This window comes from Scyliorhinus canicula, chromosome 1, assembly GCF_902713615.1.
Source record: "Scyliorhinus canicula chromosome 1, sScyCan1.1, whole genome shotgun sequence".
Classification (NCBI taxonomy): Eukaryota; Metazoa; Chordata; class Chondrichthyes; order Carcharhiniformes; family Scyliorhinidae; genus Scyliorhinus; species Scyliorhinus canicula.
In genome coordinates, this window is record NC_052146.1 from 58,053,004 (window position 1) to 58,078,213 (window position 25,210).

The 25,210-nt window shown below is 46.2% G+C and overlaps 1 protein-coding gene across 4 annotated transcripts in view; it reads left to right on the forward strand.

The window, feature by feature from the left end:
• The first annotated feature begins 9,921 nt into the window (after window positions 1-9,921).
• Window positions 9,922-25,210, forward strand: part of nos1 (nitric oxide synthase 1 (neuronal)) — a 190,913-nt gene continuing 175,624 nt past the window's right edge. Inside the window, exon 1 of one of the 4 annotated variants that reach the window (XM_038791167.1) lies at window positions 9,922-10,099. The gene's annotated coding sequence lies outside the window, so the exon portion shown is untranslated. Of the gene's footprint in view, window positions 10,100-10,127; window positions 10,223-11,373; window positions 11,515-25,210 lie in introns of those variants that run through there. The other 3 variants (XM_038791176.1, XM_038791160.1, XM_038791196.1) reach the window with 3 other exon arrangements.

A 25,210-nucleotide genomic window follows, 5' to 3' on the forward strand; every position in this document is an offset into this window, starting at 1 on the left:
CCCCCACCCCCAACCAACAGCCAGATATGTCAGCGGCAAGCCCAGCAGCCTACGGTCGTGCCTCTGTGAACATGACCTACCTCCTCTCTCTCCATCAGCAGCCACTGTCCCTGTTTCCAGATTTTTAAAACCACAAGTGCACCTCGCTATCGGTAATTCCTCCTGGCAGAGGAGGAGCATCGCCCCAGAGAATACCAGGATAGGCCACTTAATGATATGCCAAAGGTGTTTACTGTATGTGCGGCGTAGAATGCATTCACATATATCAAGGCTCCGGAGCATGGAATTCCATCGGACACCCAACGCCGGCCTCGGTTTTTGGCTGATGTGTGAGGCTTCCCCCAATTGTGCCTCCTGATTCTGGAGTCACTGGACGGAGAATCCCGGCCTCTATTTTCCACCAACACTGGCATCTTCTGCATCACCTCACTTCCTTCACCTCGCTTGTGGTAACTGTGTGTTTAGCCATCTAGGTGATATGCTATGGTTAGATCTCCCGTGGTTTATCAAGTTCAGTGCTTGGATCACATCATAGAAAGGATGCATTGTCCTTGGAGAGAACGCAGTATAGATTTGCTGCAATGATCCTTGGACTCCAAGGGTAAAATTATGAGACAAGTTTACACAGTCTGGGGTTTTATTCCCAGAATGTTGGTGATTAAGGGGTAATTTATTTATTTATTTATTAAAGTTTTAAAGGTATTAAGGGGAACAGATAGGGCAGATAGAAATGAACTATATCTATTGGTTGGGGAATCTGGATTAGATGATAAAGCCTTGGTTTTTCAAGAGCGATGTGAAGAAGCACTTCTACATGTAAAGTGTGGCAGTAATTCCACAAACAGCAGATTATTCTACATCAATTGTTAATTTTAAATCTGGGATTGATAGATTGTTGCAAAGCAGGGGTATTAAAGGGCAAGAGGCAAAGGCAGGTATCTGGAGTTAGGTTACAGGTCAGACATGGGACTGGATTCTCCGGTCGGCTACACCAAAATCGCGTTCGGCGATCGGCCAGTAAATCAAAGTTCCTGACCGAATTGGGGTCGGCGTCGCCTTCGCGATGCTCTGCCTCCTCCAAAGTGGGGTACTCAGAGTGCGCACTGCGCAACGTGTTGATGGCCTCAGGACATTGCCTGAGGCCCACCCCCCCGATGCTCCGTCCCCGACAGGCCGAATTCCAGACGGCGTCGGTCGCGTGTGGTCTCATCCGTCGGGAAGTCGGCGTGGCATCTGCGGACTCAGTCCAGCACCACCACAATTGGGGGAGGGCCAATCGTGGACTGGGGGGACTTTGTCAGGGGCTGGGGACACTGTTGGGGCGTGGTCCAGGGCGCGCGAGCCGGCTAAAGGGGGATACTATTTTGCGGGCCGGGACCACAATCAGCCTCAGCCATGTAGCATGGCCACTGTAGGCCGCTGCTATGCACATGCACGGCCATGGACCCGGCAATTCTCCGGGCCATGTCGACAGCTAGAGCTGGTGCTCTAAGCTGCCGGCATGCTAGCCCCCAGTGAACGGGAGGATCGCTGGCCATTTTACGCCGTTTTTTTCTGACATAAAATGCCACTGTTCGCACGCCGGTGTGGGGACATAGCCTCAAAATCAGAGAATCCAGCCTTTCAGATGAGAAAGTAGGTAAGTGGGGTCTATCAATGAAAAGGTTTTGTTTGGTCTCATTTCCATTTCCTGCTCCTAATGAATTCTCACCTTCCAAAATTTGAATTCTGTACCAGAGAATGATAAAACTAAACCAGTCTCCGTGCATTCAGCTTCTCTGATCTATTGACATGACATGAAGATTTATAAAGCACCCTTAACATCACTAAGACTTCCTGATTCCATCTCCTAGTCTTCACCTTCTGTAATCTTCAGCGTAACTAGTAACTAGAACTATCCTCCCATATTTTATCTTGTCTCAAGTACCAGCTGAGCACTACTTGTCTGCAATAGCCTACGATGGCTCACAATTACCTATTGTCTGTATGAATGTAGGTTTGTGTTTATTTTATGCAGCAACTTGACATGATATCCTTGCTGCTTTCTTCATTTCAGGAGAATGATGATGATCTCTTGCTGCAGTCAAGTTTGATTTACTAAACCTTTTACAATGATTCAGGCAACCCCAGCATTTTCATAGAATCCATACAGCGCAGAAGGAGGCCATCTGACCCATCAAGCCTGCACTGACCCTGTGAAAGAGCACCCTACCTAGGCCCACTCCCCCACCCTATCCCCATAACTCCGCCTAACCTGTGCATGTTTGGACTGTGGGAGGAAACATGAGCACCTGGAGAAAACTCACGTGGACAAGGGGAGGAAGTACAAACTCCACAGAGACAGTCACCCAAGGCCAGAATTGAACCTGGGTCGCTGGTGCTATGGGGCAGCAGTACTAACTGAACACTGCCACCATGCCACCCAATTTTAGCAACCCGGAGGAAATCAACACAGACATTGGGAGAACGTGCAAACTCCACACGGACAGTTACCCAAAGTCGGTTCAAACCTGGGTCTGTGAGGCAGCAGTGCTAACTACTGTGCCGCTGTGCCATCCATAAACTGAGTTGTTCCCCATTGGCGAATTGAACCCCGGTCTCCATGTGACAGACGAAGACCCTAACTATTAGACTGACGAGGAATGCTTGCTTTGCAGAAGGAGGCCATTCAGCCAATCGAGCCTGCACAAATCCTCCGAAAGAGCACCCACTTCCCCCGGCATATCCCTGTAACCTCATCTAACCTGCACATCTTTGGACACTAAGGGGCAATTTAGCATAGCCAATACACCTGACCTGCACAGCTTTGGACTGTGGGAGGAAACAGGCGCACCCAGAGGAAACGCAGACATGGGAAGAACAGACAGTCACCCAAGGCTGGAATCAATCCCGGATCCCCAGTGGTGTGAGGCAACAGTGCTAACCACTGTACAATGGTGCCGATAATGTGTGAACCAACTTGTTTGATGCTAATCAGGATTGAAATTTCCTTGGATCTGCTGGAAATCTGTGAGTTGACCAACATTCAGGTCAAATTAAGTTATTTTCCTCTCTGTTCTGGAGAAGATGATGAGACACCTTCTTGAACAACTGCAGGCCATCTGGTGTACGTACACCCACTGTGCTATTAGGGAGGGCGTTCCAGGGTTTTGACCCAGCATTATATAGCACTTTTCACAGAATGTCAGGACATTGCTCTGCACTTCATAGTTAATGAATGAAGTCACTGTTGTAATGTTGGAAACACAGCAGCCAATTTACACACGACAAGGTGCCACAAGCAGTAAGGTAATAAACTACTGGTAATTTCTTCTGTTTGTCTTGGGTGAGAGATGACTAATGACCAAGTTGCCGGGATAACTTTCCATTTCTTCAAATAGTGCCGTAGGATCAATGCTACCCACCTGAAAGGACATATTGGTTTAAGATCTCAGCACTGGCTCAATACTGCCAGGAAATATTATTTTCTCAAGACTCTGCAGGGAGCCAATGTGCAACTCCCTATCTGAGATATTCAACAGGTTTGTTTGGAGTCACTAGCTTTCAGAGTGATGCTGCTTCATCACCTGAGCTGCGCTCCGAAAGCTAGTGAACCCAAACAAACCTGTTGGACTTTAACCTGGCGTTTTAAGACCTCTTACTGTGCCTACCCCAGTCCAACACTGACAACTCCACTCCATTCCTTGGAGAAGATGAGGTTCAGGAGGGATTTAATAGAGGTCTTCAAAATCTGACATAGTAGGCAGGGAGAAACTGTTCTGGTCGGTGGAGGAAATAGAGGGTGCTGGTTTACAGTAACTGGCAAAGGATGCAATAGTGACATGAGGAAAAGCTTCACAGCTCACAGTGAGAGTGATTAGGATCTGGAATGCTGCATGGGAGTTTGGTGGAGGCAGATTCAATCAAAGTATTAAAGAGGGAGTTGGAGCTTTATCTGAAAAGGAAATATGTGCAGGGGACAAGGAGTTGGGGGGCTGGATGCGTTGGGAGCAAGGGGTTGGTGGACTGGACTGGCACTAAATGAGTTGCGCCTCTGGCAAGGCACTGCACATAGAATGGGCCAAATGGCCTCCTTTTGCACTGCAATAATTCTGTGAACCTGTGAACCTCCAATTCCACAATGATTCCGGCACGTCCCTTTCAGTATATTTTCATACACACAGCTTAAATAAGACCAGAATATCTGCATTAACTCTTTCCTTGAGTCTGTTATTCAGCAACAATCCCACCACACAACATGCAACAATGGCATCAGAGCAAGAGATATCGGGTGCTCCAATGAGATTTCAGCTCTTATCAAAAGCCCCTTCCAGTTTCATTTGCTGCAAGACACTAACTGTTTCAACAACAACAAATGTCCCCAAGAACAGGCAACAGTTCTTGAATTAAATTTCAAAACTCTACCCCCAATAAAGGTGTTCCAGTCCAGGCAGCGTAGACTGATTTTCTACTTCCAACCTAATGCTCCTCAGATAATCCAGTCTTGTGGGACAGACTCTTGTATTCAAGATCTCAAACGAGGTACATCTGTATTTCTGCCAAATTTCTATTGCTCCAAACATAAACACACTAACAAGACTTGCATTCATCCGGTGTGGCCGGTGGAACTTGCTGGTGGAGTTGAAGCTCAGTGATCAGAAGGGAAAACATGTACAGCTTCAGGCAGTGTTTATTCTGTCAAATCCTCCCAACATGCGGCACCTTTTCAGGAAGCAAATGGTATCACTGGGGTCGTGAAAATTGACACGGTAAGTCCTACGCAGCTGCAAGCAATTAGCAAAGAGGAAAGGACGACTGCTTTAATACTTCCCACATTCACATTTCTCCCTCTCTTTAACTCTGAAGAAGAGTCATAGGGACTGGAAACTTTAACTCTGTTTCACTCTCCACAGATGCTGCCAGACCAGCTGAATCTTCCAGTATTTTCTATTTATGAAGTCTCACGGCTTCAGGTTAAACACGGGCATGGGAAACCCCTGCTGATTACCAGATACTGTCCACCCTCAGCTGATGAATCAGTACTCCTCCATGTTGGAAGAACTGAGGGTGGCAAGGGCACGGATTTTACTCTGGGTGGGGGACTTCAATGTCCATCATCAAGAGTGGCCCGGTAGCATCACTACTGACCGAGTTGGCTGAGTCCTAAAGGACATTGCTGCTAGACTGGGTCTGCGACAGGCGGTGAAGGAACCAACAAGAGGGAAAAAGAGTACTAGACCTCGTCCTAACCAGTCTGCCAGCTGCAGGTGCATCTGTCCATGACAGTATCGGTAGGAGTGATCACCGCACAGTCCTTGTGGAGACGAAGTCCCGTCTTCACATTGAGGGTACCCTCCATCGTGTTGTGTGGCACTACCATTGTGTTAAATGGGATAGACTTCGAACAAATCTAGCAACTCAAGACTGGGCATCCATGAGGCAGCCTGGGCCATCAGCAGCAGCAGAATTATGCACAATCTGTCTCCTCATAGTCTGGCATATCCCCCACTCTACCATTACGAACAAGCCAGGGGCAACATCAAGCATACTGAAAAATGAGTTGTCAACCTGGTGAAACTACAACACAGGACTACTTGTGTGCCAAACAACATAAGCAGCAAGTGATGACAGTATCGGTAGGAGTCTGTGTCACTGGGTCACTGTCTGTGTGGAGTCTGCATGTCCTCCCTGTGTGTGCGTGGGTTTCCTCCGGGTGCTCCGGTTTCCTCCCACAGTCCAAAGATGTGCGGGTTAGGTGGATTGGCCATGCTAAATTGCCCGTAGTGTAAGGTTAATGGGGGGATTGTTGGGTTACGGGTATACGGGTTACGTGGGTTTAAGTAGGGTGATCATTGCTCGGCACAACATCGAGGGCCGAAGGGCCTGTTCTGTGCTGTACTGTTCTATGTTCTATGATAGATAGAGCTAAGCAATCCCACTCAGCAGCCCTGCCACATCCAGTCGTAAATAGTGGTGGACAGTTACACAATTCACTGGAGGAAGAGGCCTCACAAATTTCCCCATCCTCAATGATGGAGGAGCCCGGCATATCCATGTAAAAGTCAAGGCTGAAGCATTCACAGTAATCTTTAGCCAGAATTCCGAGTGGATGATCCATCTCGGTCTCCTCCAGCGGTCCCCAGCATCACAGATGCCAGTCTTCAGCCAATTCGACTAACCCCACGTGATATCAAGAAATGGCTGAAGACACTGGGTATTGCAAAGACTATGGGCCCTGACAATTCCAGCAATAGTACTGAAGACCTGTGCTCAAGAACTTGCCGAATCCCAAGCCAAGCTGTTCTAGCATTACCATGACTGAATCTCTCAGTATCAACATCCTGGGGGTTATCATTGACCACTACCTGAACTGGACTAGCAATATTAATACTGTGGCTATGAGAGCAGATCAAAGGCTAGGAATCCTGTGGCGAGTAACTCACCTCCTGACTCTCCATAGCCTGTCCACCACCTACTAGGCACAAGCCAGGAGTGTGATGGAATTATTATTATTATATTATTATTACTCCCCACTTGCCTGGAGGAGTGCAGCTCCAACAACACCCAAGAAGCTCAACATGATCCAGGACAAAGCAGCGCACTCGATTGGCATCCCTTCCACAAACATTCAAACCCTTCACCAGCGATGCACAGTGGCAGCAATGTGTACCATCTACAAGATGCACTGCAGGAACTCACCAAGGCTCCTTCAGAAGCACCTTCCAACCCATGTCTAGCACCATCCAGAAGGATAAAGGCAGCAGATACCTGGGAACAGCACCACCTGGAGGTGCCCCTCCAAGTTACCATCCTGAGTTGGAAATGTGTCGCTGTTTCTTCACTGCCAATGGGTCAAAAGCCTGGAACTCCCTCCCTACTAGCATTATAGGTGTGGCGGGATTCGCTCAGTTGGCTGGACAGCCAGTTTGTGAGGCAGAGCAAGGCCAACAGCCTGGGTTCAATTCCTGTGCCCGTTGAGGTTATTCATGAAGGTCCCATTTTGTCAAACTTATCCTGCGCCTGAGATATGGTGAACCTCAGGTTAAATCACCACCAGTCAGCTCTCCCCCTCATAGGGGAAAGCAACCCATGGTCATCTGGGGCTATAGTGATTTTTCTTACTTTATACAACATTGGATTGCAGCGGTTCACAAAGGCAGATGACCACCACCTTATCAAGGGGAATTAGGGATGGGCAATAAATGCTGACCCAGCCAGGGAAGCCTACACCCAGTAAAAGAATGAATTTGAAAAAGTCTTCTTTCAATTCCCAGCATCAATTTGCCTTTACTTTCACCCTTTAGTCACTGCCCCCCCCCCCCCCCCCCCCCCCCCTCGTGCCACCACTTACCTGTGCTTTCCTCCTGTTATCCTCTCTCTCTGGACTCCTGTTCTTGTCTACTATTATTCTAAGTTAATACACGTGATTCCTAATGCCACACACCTTTCCAACTTGACACTGTGAAGCCGCTCCCCTCCCTGCTCCTCTTGCCTCACTTCATTGGCTACATCCACACGTTCTTGTGCCCCCAGCCGCAACAATGTTAAAATCTTTTTTTTAAATCTTGCCTTCACTGTTCTTATTGCCTACCATCAGGGAGAGGGACGTGTGTGTGTGTGTGTGTGCGGGGGCGGGGTGGTGCGGGTGTTCCTGGTTCTTCTCGTATAGATGTCATCTGGAGCCTCTGTAAAGAGAAACGTTTTAAGCATCCAGTGAGCTGCTTGGTTCCTCGCGAACTGAGGAGATTCCGACAAGTCTCCCTGGTTCTGCTCCAACTTCCCCCGTGGAGTTTGCTCAGTGGGTCACTATCCAGGCGTCTGCCACGGTTTCTAACTCGATGTCAAATTTCAGAGCAGCAGAATAATCAATCGTGACACCTTCCCTTGCAACCGAGGAGCAGTTCCCAGTGACTCGCCTACTGATGAGCCCACGCATGTGGGAAGCTGTCCCGCTCCGAGATCTCTACCTGGTCAGGTAGGCGATCTTTACACTCAGTGCATGAACGGCAGCACACCAGCCCGCTCACTAAAACGTGAAATGCTAACGGTTGCTGAATTTTGGCAACATAAATCATGCACCGAGTGGAAACGGAATTTGATTTTCCACCGGCAAACCGCATCGACCCCCCCCCCCCCCCCCCCCACCACACACACACACACCCTCCAAGAATTCATGTCATGTACGATGATATTCCCATAACAGCAACAGAGCCACTTGATTGATAATTAACCATGTAGGTGGAAGGAGTCCATCCACGATAATGTGACATCTCAGCCCACCCCGTCCACTCCTGAAAGTCCCCTCACCCACCCCGGGACTGGGTTTGTCAGGGTAGCTGCTGGGTTTGGCTGTTGCTCAATGAAGCATTTCATCAGAAGCGATGTGTATATTGCCAGGTAGCGGCTCAGATCTTTTGTCTCTAGCCTCACGTTTAAACTTGCCACTGCCAAGCTGCACTGACAGCCCATTCACTGCCTCAGATAGAGTGACTTCCCACCGCTCACTTCTTCCTTCCCATTTTGTGTGTGTTCAGCACCAAGTTTCCCAGAAATGCCAAAGTCGCCACATCTCTTTGAAACTGACTTCCCATGTCAATTTCACAGCCTGCTGCTCCGCTCTCCACAACTGAGATCCAAACACTGTCCTTTCGAAATTGACAGATTGTCAGATTTATCGGACACGTTGATGACACGTGGTACGTTTAAATGTAACATCGTGATGGTACCCGTTGCCTACGGCTGATGCAGTGAACGCAGAGTTTGTGTTTGTTAGCTATACTTCCCCTTAAAGCTGTTGCGCCCGCCATTCCTTCCCATCTCAACTCCGCTTTCCCGCCGGATTCCCATTATCCTTGATTCTCTTTAGACTCCGACAATCTCCGGCCGTCACGTGCACGGCCACTGAGCACCCACGGCCCTCTTGAGGTGGGGAACTTCAAAACATTCACAACCCTGGATGAAGAATTCCCTTCACGTCTCAGGTTTCAATGACCCTTCTCTTGAATCCGAAAGGGGGGGTCGCTTAACTGTAGGCTGCCAGAGGAGGCATTCTCTGGGCACCGACCCTGAAAATTCTGGGTGAACTCGATCTCCCCCCACCCACCCATGGGATAATCCGCTCAAGCCAGGAGTCAATCTAGTGAAGCTTCATTTCACGCTACCTGAGACAAACACAACCATCCCTCAAACATAGAGCCCAATACTGTGCACAGTCTTCCAGGATGCAGTCTCACAAAGGCGCTCTACAACTCAGTGCAGCAACATGTCCTTTCTCACGTGGTCCAGCTCGCTTACAATAAAGGCCGATGTACCATTAGCTTTAAGTACCTGTTGTTAACGTTCTTAACGTTCTGCTCTTTGTGTACAATGGTGCCCAAATCCCTGGAGCTGAACGAATAACCTCCCCCACCCCCCTCCACCAACCACCTATACCACCTTATAGACCCGCCACCTGCACTATCCCTGTGCAGATTCCCGACAGCTCCAGTTATAAAGAATGAATGTCACACGAGCGAGAGCTGCAGAAATCCTCACCAGGTACAAAACGAAACAAATCCAGGAACCAGGTATTCCGTGTAAAATATTTTTTTTTAATGGAAACAGCGAGTTTCAAACTGGTTGGAATTCACGTAAGGATGACACATGATTGTATCAGACACAGGGAAAGTTGTGTTGTGACTGGGTTGAGTCTGGGGAATGCTGTGACGTTAGGACATTTGAATGGGGTGGGAGGCACTATCTGTCTAAGGACTTGATCTGTGTCCGACACGAAACATCCCTGTTCCAGAAGGGGCACATTCCCATTTCTTTTTCACAGCGAGAACCGTGTTGATGCAATGTTGCATTATTTATAAGGTCGTTTGAGTTGACAACGATCCAATAACTTTCTGACCGCGCTGCTTTCTTAATGCGGGTTATATTGTTCCACACCAATCATAAAAGAAACTGCTTGGACGTCAAACTTCATTCGCTCAGTGCTGACAGGGGGAGAGAGGCACATTAACTAATGCTTCCTCACGACCCTCGGCAGAGGGTGGAATTGCTGCATACTTATGCTGCTTCCAACATCTCGGGGGAGGGAGAGAGAGAGAGAAAGGCAAGAGGAGAGGGAAGGAGCTTGGTGAGTATCAATAGAGTGTGTCAGGTTGACAGGATAGGCAAGTCCACCTGCTCCAGGCTGGACCTCACAGGGGCGACTGAGGCGGCAGAGACAGCTGGACATCACAGGATATCGCCGAGGAAGGTAGGTTGCTGCGGCACACCGGCATCTGGCCGTGTGTGTAAAAAAATGAAAGCGCCGACTATATTGTACTTTCTTTCCCGCTTTTAGATCCCCCGCTGGAAGGCGAAGGAGGATGTGCAGAGGGCCAATACTGAGAGAGCACAATAGACAACACACGTTGACTGGTGGTCAATGTGAGGTTCTGATTTGGCACTGGGAGGTTGGGCGATTCCGAACTCCAATTTTTGGAGTGAAATCGAGGGACGGATTAAAATTCGTGCAACCGTTATCCTGTTCAACTGGTCCTTCCTTAACTGGCCACGAATGGGAGGATAAAGCACTATACATTATACAGCGAGGTGGCGATGTATTTGCGCCTGAAAACCCCAGAACCAAAACGTTGTTAGCACTCACTTATTACAGTGCTGGGGAATATGACACATTTGTCTTTTGGGGGGGGGGGGCGTGGGGTGTTTTATCCTTGTGCAAAGTTAAAATTTGAAAGAGTAGAACGTACTCCGGCAGAACACAGGGGTGGCAAAGCTGTGGAAACATTCTACCCAAGTTTGCTCACTCCGCCAGGGGCTTTCATCACAAGAGTTGTCGAAAGGGGGGAACCTAGATTCATTTCTGTTCACTTTTGCTTCACTCGATCTTGATGAGGTGTTACACACACACACAGACACACAGAGACACACACACAGACACACAGAGAGACACACACGCAGACACACAGAGAGACACTCACAGACACACAGAGAGACACTCACACAGACACACAGAGAGACACTCACACAGACACACACAGACACACAGAGACACAACCGGACACGCACAAACATAGACACACACAGACACACACTCACGCAACCAGCCACACACACACACACACACACACATTCACACACAGACACGCATATACAACCTGACACACACACACACACAGGCTGGGGAATTCATTATTTGGACCCAGCAGTATGATGTTGTCACTGGGGCTGAGAGTTCTGTTGTTAGGACGCTAACTTGTCCGTTCAGATGGTCCTGGGTCACAGCCTGCGGGGGATGGGCGGGGGCAGCAACTTCATAAACCTTCCCTCTGCAAAGGAGAATGCTGAAGTTGATTTGCTTGCGGCTTCTGTCTTGCTGAGCCCCGGCTGCTTCCAGAGACAGTGACATGTTGGCAATGAACTGCGCCTGAATTTGTTCTGTTGTGTTGCAAAACTTTCTAAAGCTGCCGGTACCCCAAAGAGGCCGCTCTGAAAGGAAGACCGGGACATTTATTTTTGCACCATGTTTATGTGAGTTTGCGGAAGGTAAGCCCAGAGCGGGTCACTTTCTAGTTGCCAGCAAGTTGCATTTTGTAGCGCCGGTGTTATGAAATATCCGACGGAGCCTCGCAGAAAACGTTAACAACCAAACAGGACATAGAGCCCGAACGATATGAGGGCAGGTGAGCTAGAGTTTGGTCAGAGAGGTTGGCTTTAAGGAATGCCTTCATTGAGGAGAGGGAGTGGAGGTGGGGGAAGCTCGGGATCCAGACACCCGTGTTGGGGACATGGAATTGGCAATGCCATAAGAGGCCAGGGTGGAAGGAAGGCAGCGTTCCAGGTGGTATCTGAGAGGAGTGTGGAGCTGCTGGAGATGACAGGGGGGAGGGAGCGGGGGCCTGGAGGGGGATCTGAACACGTGGATGGCCGTTTTAAATTCAAGGCGTTAAGTGAGAAACCAAGATGCGCCAAATTTGTACCCGGTACCATTGATGATCCTGTGTGTAAGTGTTTTAAAAAATGCCCTACGCCACAGTGATTTTTGACCAGAAGTTTATTGAATCCCAGCCTTGCTGGGCCGTGGACTGAGCATCATTGTGTTGTTAAATTCACGGTCAGTTCGCAGTACATTTATTGTCCTGCGCAGCGAGTAGAATCGGTTTAAGATGCAGCTTTGAAAGTAACTTAAGGTCCAGGTACAAGGTGCAATTTAGCAGTTTTGCAACTTAACGTTGAATGAAAACAGGAGAGCATATCAGACACTATGTGCAGAAAGACGCTAACATCAGATGTGCAGAAAGGAGTCACACTTCATTCTGAAGATTAAACATAGACCTGTTATTCAAAACAGAAAATGTTGGCTTATTCTGAATAACCAATCCCATCATTTCTCATTCGAATCCTTCCTCAATTGTTTGCACGTTTCCAGCATCCTTGCGGGTCACATTTTCCAATATGTTCGGACACATTTTACTTGGCACCGGCTCGCCGGATACCACACAGGACCTGGACCATTCTCATTCCCATTCTCAGCGGCGAGTTCAACCCCGCCAGCTGGCATTCAGCGTGACTCGCCAGATAGAATACACTTAATAAAATCAAACATTCGGGTGCTCATGCATTCCCCAGATCCTTGGAGCTTGTCAAGAATGTTGCTTACATTGAGATTGCTTCATAAAGGAAAACGTTTGGAGATATTCCTCACCGGTGGAAGTTGTGAATGGTGTCAGTGCTGTTTAAATGAATGGGGCGGTCGGATAAATAGCTCTCGTGATGGACGGAATTGTTCCTCTTGCATTGAACCAGGGATTGGCAGTGGGTGACATTTTAAACCTGCCTGTTAAGATGATTAGGGATAGTGTGAGGGCTAGTTGATGCCCAGTTTAGTCGAGTGTACAGTTGATACCATAACAGCGGGTATATTTACACCAAATTGACCGACATTTCCGGGATTTACAGGTGAAAAAGAGACGGGGGGGGGGGTGTAATCACTTTGACTGTAATCACTTTGCAACTGTATAGTTAGAAAATCAATAACGGATTGTCAAGCGATCCATCAATTTATTTAAAAAGTTTACCTTTCAACCATCATGTACTGGATCAAGTTCAAGATTCTGCATTCTTCACTTCGATTTGACTACATTCTACACTAGCATAGAGGGGGATTAAAGGGCGGATGGTTTGTGTTTTTTCAGGTTAGGAAAGACACAGCATTTAGGGTAAAACATTCCCAAAAGTGAACTTTTGCCTCTTCAGTAACAGCGCTCCCTTGTGGCGAGTGGAAGATCAAGCGGAGTCTTCACGGGCTCCTTTCACACCGTCCTATCTTTTCCACGACATTTTTAAACCTGGTGTTGTAAGACTTCTTTCACACCGTGAAGGGTGGGGCGGGGAGCCAGCAAACAGGATGTAGGATGCTGGTTGATCAAGGAAATCCTGGTTTGAAAAGTTGTCTTTTTCAAGTTAACGAGTGACTATTTTCGTGTGATTGCCAAATGTTGCAACTGATGCTGTTCGGCAGGTGTCTTAGGAATGGAGCTGGTTAAACATTTATTCTAATTGCGGGAATGTACATTCTTAATATTTCGAAAGATGTTTTTGCCCTTTAACAGAGTTGCAAAATTAAAAATACCCCCCCCCCCCCCCCCCCCTCCCCCACCACACACACACACACACCCAACCCACACCATTTCAGGTCATGTTTATATGCCGTCTTACACCTGTATACATTTGCAATATGTGTATGTAGAGCAAAGCTGCCTGGACAGTGTGCGATGGTAACATTGAAGGAAGCATTGCTACCACCAACTTTGGAAAAAGAGTTGAATTCCTATCGCAATGATTGTGCTTTCCACGGTGATTTAGTTAAGATCATGGGGGGAGGGGGGCGATTAGGAAATATTGGGTAAGCTAGGGCTTTTTTCTGCTCCAAAATCATCACAATTATGAAGGGGGTAGATGATAAGTTACATGTAGAGGATAGTTTCCACTAGAGGGGGAAGGTGAGACGAGGGGCCACGTTTATATAAGATGGTGACTAATAAATTCAAAAATTCGGAAAAACTTCTGAGTCATGTGGAGAGGCCAGATAAAGTGGGATTGTTGGTTGAAATGATTAAGAGAAGGTTTAATGGAAGGGTTCAAATTTATTAAGGGTTTTGAGAGATTAATTGAGGATAAATGGTTTCCGCTGGCAGAAGGGACAGTGCTCAACGGGCCATAGATTTCAGGTAATTGACACAAGGAGGCTCTTACTTGCAGCATGCTGTTATAATGTAGAATCTACTATCTGAAACGGTTCTGGAAACAGATTCGACAGCCGGGGAGGCAGTGGACTAATAATCCAGCAACCCAAGATAATACTCTGGGAATCTAGGTTCGAATCCTATCAGGGCCGATGGTGAAATTTGAATTCCATAAAAATCTTGAATTTGAAGCCATTTCTGTAAAAGCCCATCTGTTGCACTGATGTCGTTTTGTGAAGGAAATCCGTCATCCTTACCTGATCTGACCGATATGTGACTGTTGTTATGACCCCTCTTAGTGTTCCTACCAGAATGGAACAGTAACATCTCATTTAAAAACAACATGCAGGAACAGAGTCACAGGACTGCCAATCAGTGTTTTTGTTTGACAACAAGGAAAAATTAATACATATATAAAGTTTTATGGATCCCTGGTCAGCTCTCAACAGTGGCTAAGAGACTGAACCAGAGCCATAACTTTTTTAAGTTTTGAAGGTGGTGTGGAAAGATCGATTCATTCCAAGAGTGATCACATAAGAAATAGGGTTTGGTTATTTTATAAACAAACTTTACTAAGACAAAAGAAAAACAATATTTAAACTTTTATAAGTCAACCTTAATAATAACAGGTTACATGTAGTTTCTTAATTTTAATACACTAGTTCCCATTAAACAACACTTTAAATTAACAAGCAGCTCTCACTCCACCTACACAGGTAGGCAAAGGCAATGCTTGCATTCACAAAGCAATTTTTATTCTGTTAGGGAAATTCTTTCAGAACCCTTTTCCAAAGCCTGCCTCAGTGGCAACTTTCATGACCTCTCTCAGTCATTTTCCAATGCCTTCTCCCTGTGCCTGTTCAAAAACAAGATGTTTTGTCTCTCACTCACTCTCTCTTATCTCTGCCCAGCCCCACAAACAAAGGTTTCCAGGCTTGAACCCACAGCTGTTTGATTGCCCGCTCCCATTTATAGAAAAGAACAAAGCCATGCCCTTGATATGCAACTAACCTCCCATTAATGGGCAAACAGGCCATCAGACTCTCTAATGGGCTAATAATTGGTGAGATAGTAGTGTCCAAAAGGAAAATGGATCTTGAGAGACTCACCCATGCTGAACAAGGGCATCCTGTGCATTTCCACCAACGAGTTTAAGTCTGAATGGGACAATGTAACTCATGACAGATGTGGGAATATCCCTCGGACTACATGCTAGCAGTTTTTCCCCTCAGTCTGCTTAACCCCTAAATTGCCTGCTACATCTTCAATATCATTTCTGGATACAATTTCCTAATATCTCCCTTGCGTAAAAAAAATTGATTATAATATTGTACTCCTTCACTTCCCCTTAGCTTCACAAATGTACACATATTTCAAGGATAACACCACTCTCTGAAACCAAATAGCTGATGCCACTCAATCTATCTTCTGTGGATTCTCCTCAGATCCCCCCCAAGCTCCACAATTCACTCTCAATAAAGCATTGAGTGGAAGTGCTGAGGGAGAGAGAGGGCATATGGACAGTGTCCAGCACCACCATACTTCACCGACAGTCATGCCGCTGGCCGGGGGATTTCTACCAGGGCCGGGAGGAGTGGTGGAGGTGGGCAGGAGGTGGGCGGTGTGGTCGGGGTGAACAGGTATGCAAAACCATTACCGCAGCTTGTAAGGCAGCCATGCGGCTGCGCATGTGGCTGACAGCCCTAGTGCCCTGGGTCATACAGGTGTCCGCCCAGGGCACCCCCACGGTGCCCACTGGCCCCAGCCAACCCATCACCAATATAGGCGCTCCAACAAACCTGTCCCACCTTTTCATCTTCGATAAGTGTGTGTGGGGAGTGTATGTTTATGCGTGACTGCAGCTTGTTAGCCCTGCGATTGTCCGGTGAATCCCATACCGTTTTCCATGGGATTCGATGGTGTTCCATGTGGCACCGGTGCTAGCCCCTCACTGGTAGTGGAATTGGTGTAGGTGCGGCGCCAATTTTCCTGTCGTAGAAGACCACGGATTCTCCCTTGGCGTCAACTCTTAGTCACAGAAACAGAGAATCTGGCCCATTGCTTTAAAACCTTCATCCAAAGCAATGCTTTCTCTCAGTTGTTTTAATCAAGAATACAGAATTTCCAAATCTACTTTCAGGATTCCTTTGTCCTGAACGCTTTTACATAAACTCTGAGATTTTGCTGCTGATTGCCCCAAAGATGTGCAGGTTAAGACTATTGGCCATGCTAAATTGTCCCTTAGTGTCCCAAAGGTTAGGTGGGGTTACTGGGTTACGGGGGTAGGGTGGAGGCGTGAGCTTAAGTGGACGGTGCTCTTTCCCAGGGCCAGTGCGGATGCGATGGATCAGATGGTCTCCTTCTGCACTGTAAAGTCTATGATTCTATGAATTATTTCAATTAATGTCTCACAAACTGTAATAATATGTCACAAATCTTAGAACCACTTCAGATTTCTGTCTGGCTTCCCACTAGCCAAACTTTTCTCAGCACTGTCTGTGACTTTACTGAACAGTATCATGTTCTAGTTCCAGTTTGTTCTGATCCTTTAAATTCAGGCTTTCTGAAAACGTGTCTTCATTTCTTTAGTTTCCTTAACTAGTTGTCCTTTATGTTTCTGGCACTTGCCATTTTTGCCCCTTACTCCATTGTATGGCTTTTCTTCTAGCAGCTCTGGGGGATGTTCCCTGCCTTCCTGTGAAGCTCCTGCTCCTCTGGCTTCCAGTTAAAAACTAAACTAAAAGAGTTATTTTTCCTAAAGGTGTTCAGGTTGCTAAGAAATATCTTTCCTTCTCTAAACGTTTATTTACTTTACACACCATAAACACTTGCAGCACAATAGAAGCACAGTTTTAACTGAAACCAAACCCCCACACATGAAAACACCTATATCTAACATGAGTATAACTATAGTTATACCCTTCCTAACACAGGAACACTAAATTAAACCTACTTAAATCTATACATGATTTCTATCATGTAACAATAGAAATATAGATCATTTAAAACTACCTCTGTTTTCCTAACGCCCCAGCAATGTGGTTGCCCCTCAAATGTCAGCAAGCCACTCAGTTCAAAGGCAATTAGGGAGGCACAATACTTGCGGTCTCAGCCAACCACAACAATCTCAAGAAAGATTAAACAAAATAAGAACAGAAGAGAGTCTTGCATCTTGCAAATAACTGGCTATCACATAGAAGACAGAGGGTGGTGGTGGCTGGAAAATTTTCAGACTGGAGACCAGTTACCAGCTGTGTACCACAGGGATCAGTGCTGGGTCCTCTGCTATTTGTGATTTTTACCAATGACTTGGAGGAGGGGACGAGGATGAGAGGCGACTTAATAGAGGTTTATAAGATGATGAGGGGGATAGATAGAGTGGATGTTCAGAGACTATTTCCTCGGGTGGATGAAGCTGTTACAAGGGGGCACAACTATAAGGTTCAGGGTGGGAGATATAGGAGGGATGTCCGAGGTAGGTTCTTTACTCAGAGAGTGGTTAGGGTGTGGAATGGACTGCCTGCTGTGATAGTGGAGTCGGACACTTTAGGAACTTTCAAGCGGTTATTGGATAGGCACATGGAGCACCCCCGAATAGACAGGGAGTGGGATAGCTTGATCTTGATTTCGGACAAGGCTTGGCACAACATCGAGGGCCGAAGGACCTGTCCTGTGCTGTACTGTTCTATGTTCTATATCGCCAGGATATGCAAAGTACTTTGCAGCCAATTAAATACTTTATGGAAGTGTCGTCACTATAGTAAAGTAGGAAACGCAGCAGACAATTTGTGCATAGCAAGATCCCACAGACAGCAATGACATAATTATCTGGGTCTGTTTTTTTTCAAGGGATGTGCGTTGAGCAGTATTATCCAGGACCGGCAAGAGGCTGTCTGGTTATCTTCAAATAATGTCATGCCATGTTTTATCCATACTTGAGAGGGCAGATAGAGCCTTAATTTAACGTCATATCTGCTTTAATTGACACACTCCCTCAGTATTGCTGCAATATCAAGGCACTGCTTTATTCAAATGCTGCTCCCTCCACTCACCCCAGCAGAAGGAATGTTGAAATATTTCAACAGTTGACCCCACAAATACATGCATATTAACTGTCTCTCACTGGCCACTCCTGGTGGCCAATATCCTACCTTAGACTTTGTTTTCAGGTTGCTTTGCTTGTTTCTGAAAGATAACCTTGGGGAAATCTACCCTGTGTCTCTGCTGCTCCATTCTCATGTGTTCAGATTTGGGTGAGGGAGGGGTGGCTGTGTGTTATTGTGGCCCCATCTAGGCTACACTATTGTGCAGTCCTACAATGGATGCAAATTCTTCAGTCAAAAATCCAATGAACAACTTCTTTGCAACAAACAAACAATTATAATATTGGCTATCTGATTTGTATAGCGAGTTTACCTGCTTCTCTGAAAACAGCAGTGTGACATGTATTGGAAACTAACCAGAGAAAACGTTTAACCAGTAGTATAAATTGCATTCCATAGAGATTGTTTTGCGAGGCACTTCAAAATTGGTCTGCTTATAAAAAGGATTCAGGCCATTCTTGAAATCAAGAGGTTTTGTCAGTTGCAATATAATATATATATTTTAAAAATCTAATGCCATTCTCAACTGTCGTGAATTAAGTGGAAGAAGGAAATAAGAAGGGCGGCACAGTGGTTAGCACTGCTGCCTCACAGCACCAGGGTCCCGGGTTCAATTCCAGCTGTGTGGAGTTTGCACTTTCTCCCTGTGTCAGTGTGGGTTTCCTCCGGGGGCTCCGGTTTCTTCCCACAGTCCAAAGATGTGCAGGTTAGGTGGATTGACCACGCTAATTTGCCCCTTAGTGTCTAAAAAGTTAGGTCGGGTTACTGGGAAAGGGTGGAGGCGTGGGTTTAAGAACGGTGCTCTTTCCAAGGGCTGATGCAGACTCGAAGGGCCAAATGGCCTCCTTCTCTACTGTACATTCTATGGTTTTATACCAGGAAACTAGTTAATTGGCAGACATTCTGACAGTGAAAGATCATCGCTTCTGGTGCCATAGTTGCTACCTGACCTGCCCGGTGTTTCCACCATTCTCTTTTGTATTTCGGGCAGGTTTTCAGCATTTGTTAATTAATATAATAATCACTTATTGTCACAAGTAGGCTTCAATGCAGTTACTGTGAAAAGCCCCTAGACGCCACATTGCGACGCCAGTTCGGGGAGGCTGGTACAGGAATTAAACCTGCACTGCTGGCATTGTTCTGTATTGCAATTGCAAGCCAACTATTTAGCCCACTGTGCTAATCTACCCCCTCGTTTCATTGTCAGACAGTCAGGCACCTGTGCAACTTGCTGCAAAGGCGGATCCGGAAAATATGCCTTTCGAACAGATTACCTGAGTGAACCTTGGCAGATGTTGCCACGCCATTCAAATTGCGAACACAAAAATCCAATGAGTCCCTTTGGTTTCGATCGATGAATGTGACGTAGAGTAGTACGAGCACCGTTTATTTTTAATGAGGACATTTTTTCTATATGCACATTAATTACATGAAAATAATCCTGACAAATTTTAATCCCTGGATAAACTTTTGTATGTTCCAGTTCCTTATTTTGTAGGAGCAAGGGTTACAGAAGAGCCCCGCGGAGGTGTACAGCAAAATATAACCAATGCTACAGAATGCTTCTGTTTCAGGAGAGCTTTTTAGGAGGAGGAACAATGGGTAAATTTCAAAAGGAGGAGAGGACGGATTTAGAGCTAAAAAGGTGTCTGGGCAGCTGTTTTGAGCCTTGCAGTTTTGGCATTTTGAGGTGTCCAGCACCCAGTCCTGTGGGAACTTGCCACAATTGCTCGGCTGTCATTTACAAATCTTTGTTTTGCTCTTCAGATCATTATCTCAAAATTCCAACCTCTCCCTACTTAACCAAACCACTGCATTGCGGAAGGACTGGCAAACCAGTTCAATCTGCTTTCTTCGGAAGAAAGAATGGCTTTTTAAACTGTAATCCTTCAACTAATTTCGGACCAGGGCTGCAATAGCACCCCCACCTCCCCACGGTGTGTTTTGCAGTGGCGGCCAGCTATTGGCCGGCAGTGGGATCTTCCAGTCCCTCCGCTGTCAACAGGGGTATCCCGTTGCTCACACCCTTCAACGCTGGAGGATCTGCTGGACTGGAATATCCCACCCCATCATGTTCCTGCCACGCGGTAGGCTTCACATGCTGGCCCACACTAGAATTTTACTGACGAACAGAAATACAAGAGATATAAAGTTGCCTTACTGAATCCACCCTAAAATGTATAATTTTGTCTGTGAACATGAACATGACAGCGCTTCCTGATCTAATCCATTTGATTTATTCAATCACTGCAGCAACGTTTTCACCCACTATTCAGCTCTCCTGTATTCGTCGGGACAACATAGGTCCTACAATAGATAATCCAGCAATAAACGACTGCGCAACAACATTTTCATGACACATAATTTGTTCCGAAGGATGTATTTGGAGAGTTAGGACACTCTGCAAGTGTGCTGTCAATTCTAGCCCCACTTCGTCCGGAGTCACAACACAAGTGAATTACCAATAATTCTTATAAAAATCCCCAACGTTATTGCCCCTGAGCTGCCCAGTAATTACAGTCACCAGGTCTGTACGTTTAAACACAGTTACTGTTAATTTATGACAAGAACGATTGTGAAAAAATACTGTAAATACAACTGGTTAACTATCACCGAATCCCTGACTCCCAATTTAACTGCCCCATCCTCTGCTCACACACACAAGGGATGACAGAAATAATAGAATGAAAGTCAAAAGATAAGAATTTTTGCCACAGATGATGGCTCATTAGCACACTTTCTTCACAGCAAGCTTGCTGATTAAAGTCTCTGCTTTACTTTCAGTAATTGTCTCTGTAGAGTCATTCATTCAGGGTCCCTGTAGCTTAGAAAATGCAGTCTTCATAGGCAGCAGACTTTCTGAAGAGACAGTTCCCATCATTTCCCATCAAGCTGGGCCTCCAGCTCGAGGTTCACATTCAGACCTCTGTCTTTTAGGAGAGAGCGTCGGGCGGTTCTGGACTCTGCCTATAAATTGATTCATCCAGGCTCTCTGCCACTTCAAAAATACAGCCTTCCCAGAGGAAAATGAAAAGGAGACGGTAGCAGCTCCTCCCATGGGGCTGCCATGACCAAAGCTGAAGCCAAAATCCAAGCCTTGGGACTCAGAAAAACATTACAGTGGGATCAGATCCAATCATCAGCTGTCACCAGGCAGAGCACAGCCGTTTGGACCAATTCATTGGCGACCAGTCAGACCAATCAAACCAAGCCCCAGCAATCTCTGTCATTGGTCCCGGTCAGTCCACATCTCCACTTTGAACCACCACAGTGATCTCTCCTGCTGCTGAAATTCTCTGCTTGAATTCAAGGCATAGGCCACTTGCCTTACAGACACATGTCCATTAATCCTTCACGAATCTAAAATGCAATAGCAAAATAAAAGAAAGGGAAAATAAGTGTATAAACAGGAAATAAATGGGAAGAATCCTATAGGAGGCTAAGACCAATGTCCCACCAGTGGTTATTGTTGCCAATAACTGGTATTTCTACCTTCTTTGGTCTTTTGTTGAAGGATATAACAATGTTTGTTGGGAGTGTTAACCTTCTGTAAAAATTCTACAAGATGTTCAGGCAGTGGGGTTAAGTCATACCCAAAACAGGTAATGTGCTCATATAGCTGTTCCTTTAACCCTTCCCTTCCAGTAATATTTACCGGTCCATGAGCATAAATGTTCAATAATACCCCCATGTGCAGCCTGACAATTGGTACCTAGGTAAAACAAAATGTTCCACCTGGAATGGGACAGCTCAGATCGTATGTTCTGCTATTCCCTGTGTATGACCATCACTTAGTATTCCCACTTTCCTTTATCTGCCACGTGTTAAGAATTTCTCCCCTTGGTTCACCAGTGTGGTGCAATTGAATGCTTCATGATTCCAAGTGAAGCCACACAGGATGGTGCTGAATTTGCCCATGACATGATACAGGAAAACAAAATGATCCCCTTTCCGAACACACCAACACAAATATGGAGCTACCAAGTGATCCCGCCCAATTGTGCCAGATACTTAGTGTGCTGGTGGTCACAGCATGATGTGTGGTAATGATTTACACCCCAATAATGTTCAATTTGTAGAAGAGGTTTAGGCTTCTCCCGTCCTTTAGCATGGGATTGTGTAGAACCAACCCGTTGGAGGCCCATGCTACTGTTCCCTAGTGGACACTCTTTGTTGATACGATGATGAGGGGGATAGATAGAGTGGACGTTCAGAGACTATTTCCTCGGGTGGATGAAGCTGTTACAAGGGGGCACAACTATAAGGTTCAGGGTGGGAGATATAGGAGGGATGTCCGAGGTAGGTTCTTTACTCAGAGAGTGGTTAGGGTGTGGAATGGACTGCCTGCTGTGATAGTGGAGTCGGACACTTTAGGAACTTTCAAGCGGTTATTGGATAGGCACATGGAGCACCCCCGAATAGACAGGGAGTGGGATAGCTTGATCTTGGTTTCGGACAAGGCTTGGCACAACATCGAGGGCCGAAGGACCTGTTCTGTGCTGTACTGTTCTATGTTCTATATCGCCAGGATATGCAAAGTACTTTGCAGCCAATTAAATACTTTATGGAAGTGTCGTCACTATAGTAAAGTAGGAAACGCAGCAGACAATTTGTGCATAGCAAGATCCCACAGACAGCAATGACATAATTATCTGAGTCTGTTTTTTTTCAAGGGGTGTGCGTTGAGCAGTATTATCCAGGACCGGCAAGAGGCTGTCTGGTTATCTTCAAATAATGTCATGCCATGTTTTATCCATACTTGAGAGGGCAGATAGAGCCTTAATTTAACGTCATATCTGCTTTAATTGACACACTCCCTCAGTATTGCTGCAATGTCAAGGCACTGCTTTAATCAAATGCTGCTCCCTCCACTCACCCCAGCAGAAGGAATGTTGAAATATTTCAACATGCATGCATAAATACATGCATATTAACTGTCTCTCACTGGCCACTCCTGGTGGCCAATATCCTACCTTAGACTTTGTTTTCAGGTTGCTTTGCTTGTTTCTGAAAGATAACCTTGGGGAAATCTACCCTGTGTCTCTGCTGCTCCATTCTCACGTGTTCAGATTTGGGTGAGGGAGGGGTGGCTGTGTGTTATTGTGGCCCCATCTAGGCTACACTATTGTGCAGTCCTACAATGGATGCAAATTCTTCAGTCAAAAATCCAATGAACAACTTCTTTGCAACAAACAAACAATTATAATATTGGCTATCTGATTTGTATAGCGAGTTTACCTGCTTCTCTGAAAACAGCAGTGTGACATGTATTGGAAACTAACCAGAGAAAACGTTTAACCAGTAGTATAAATTGCATTCCATAGAGATTGTTTTGCGAGGCACTTCAAAATTGGTCTGCTTATAAAAAGGATTCAGGCCATTCTTGAAACCAAGAGGTTTTGTCAGTTGCAATATAATATATATTTTAAAAAAATCTAATGCCATTCTCAACTGTCGTGAATTAAGTGGAAGAAGGAAATAAGAAGGGCGGCACAGTGGTTAGCACTGCTGCCTCACAGCACCAGGGTCCCGGGTTCAATTCCAGCTGTGTGGAGTTTGCACTTTCTCCCTGTGTCAGTGTGGGTTTCCTCCGGGGGCTTCGGTTTCTTCCCACAGTCCAAAGATGTGCAGGTTAGGTGGATTGACCATGCTAATTTGCCCCTTAGTGTCTAAAAAGTTTGGTCGGGTTACTGGGAAAGGGTGGAGTCGTGGGTTTAAGAACGGTGCTCTTTCCAAGGGCTGGTGCAGACTCGAAGGGCCAAATGGCCTCCTTCTCTACTGTACATTCTATGGTTCTATACCAGGAAACTAGTTAATTGGCAGACATTCTGACAGTGAAAGATCATCGCTTCTGGTGCCATAGTTGCTACCTGACCTGCCCGGTGTTTCCACCATTCTCTTTTGTATTTCGGGCAGGTTTTCAGCATTTGTTAATTAATATAATAATCACTTATTGTCACAAGTAGGCTTCAATGCAGTTACTGTGAAAAGCCCCTAGACGCCACATTGCGACGCCAGTTCGGGGAGGCTGGTACAGGAATTAAACCTGCACTGCTGGCATTGTTCTGTATTGCAATTGCAAGCCAGCTATTTAGCCCACTGTGCTAATCTACCCCCTCGTTTCATTGTCAGACAGTCAGGCACCTGTGCAACTTGCTGCAAAGGCGGATCCGGAAAATATGCCTTTCGAACAGATTACCTGAGTGAACCTTGGCAGATGTTGCCACGCCATTCAAATTGCGAACACAAAAATCCAATGAGTCCCTTTGGTTTCGATCGATGAATGTGACGTAGAGTAGTACGAGCACCGTTTATTTTTAATGAGGACATTTTTTCTATATGCGCATTAATTACATGAAAATAATCCTGACAAATTTTAATCCCTGGATAAACTTTTGTATGTTCCAGTTCCTTATTTTGTAGGAGCAAGGGTTACAGAAGAGCCCCGCGGAGGTGTACAGCAAAATATAACCAATGCTACAGAATGCTTCTGTTTCAGGAGAGCTTTTTAGGAGGAGGAACAATGGGTAAATTTCAAAAGGAGGAGAGGACGGATTTAGAGCTAAAAAGGTGTCTGGGCAGCTGTTTTGAGCCTTGCAGTTTTGGCATTTTGAGGTGTCCAGCACCCAGTCCTGTGGGAACTTGCCACAATTGCTCGGCTGTCATTTACAAATCTTTGTTTTGCTCTTCAGATCATTATCTCAAAATTCCAACCTCTCCCTACTTAACCAAACCACTGCATTGCGGAAGGACTGGCAAACCAGTTCAATCTGCTTTCTTCGGAAGAAAGAATGGCTTTTTAAACTGTAATCCTTCAACTAATTTCGGACCAGGGCTGCAATAGCACCCCCACCTCCCCACGGTGTGTTTTGCAGTGGCGGCCAGCTATTGGCC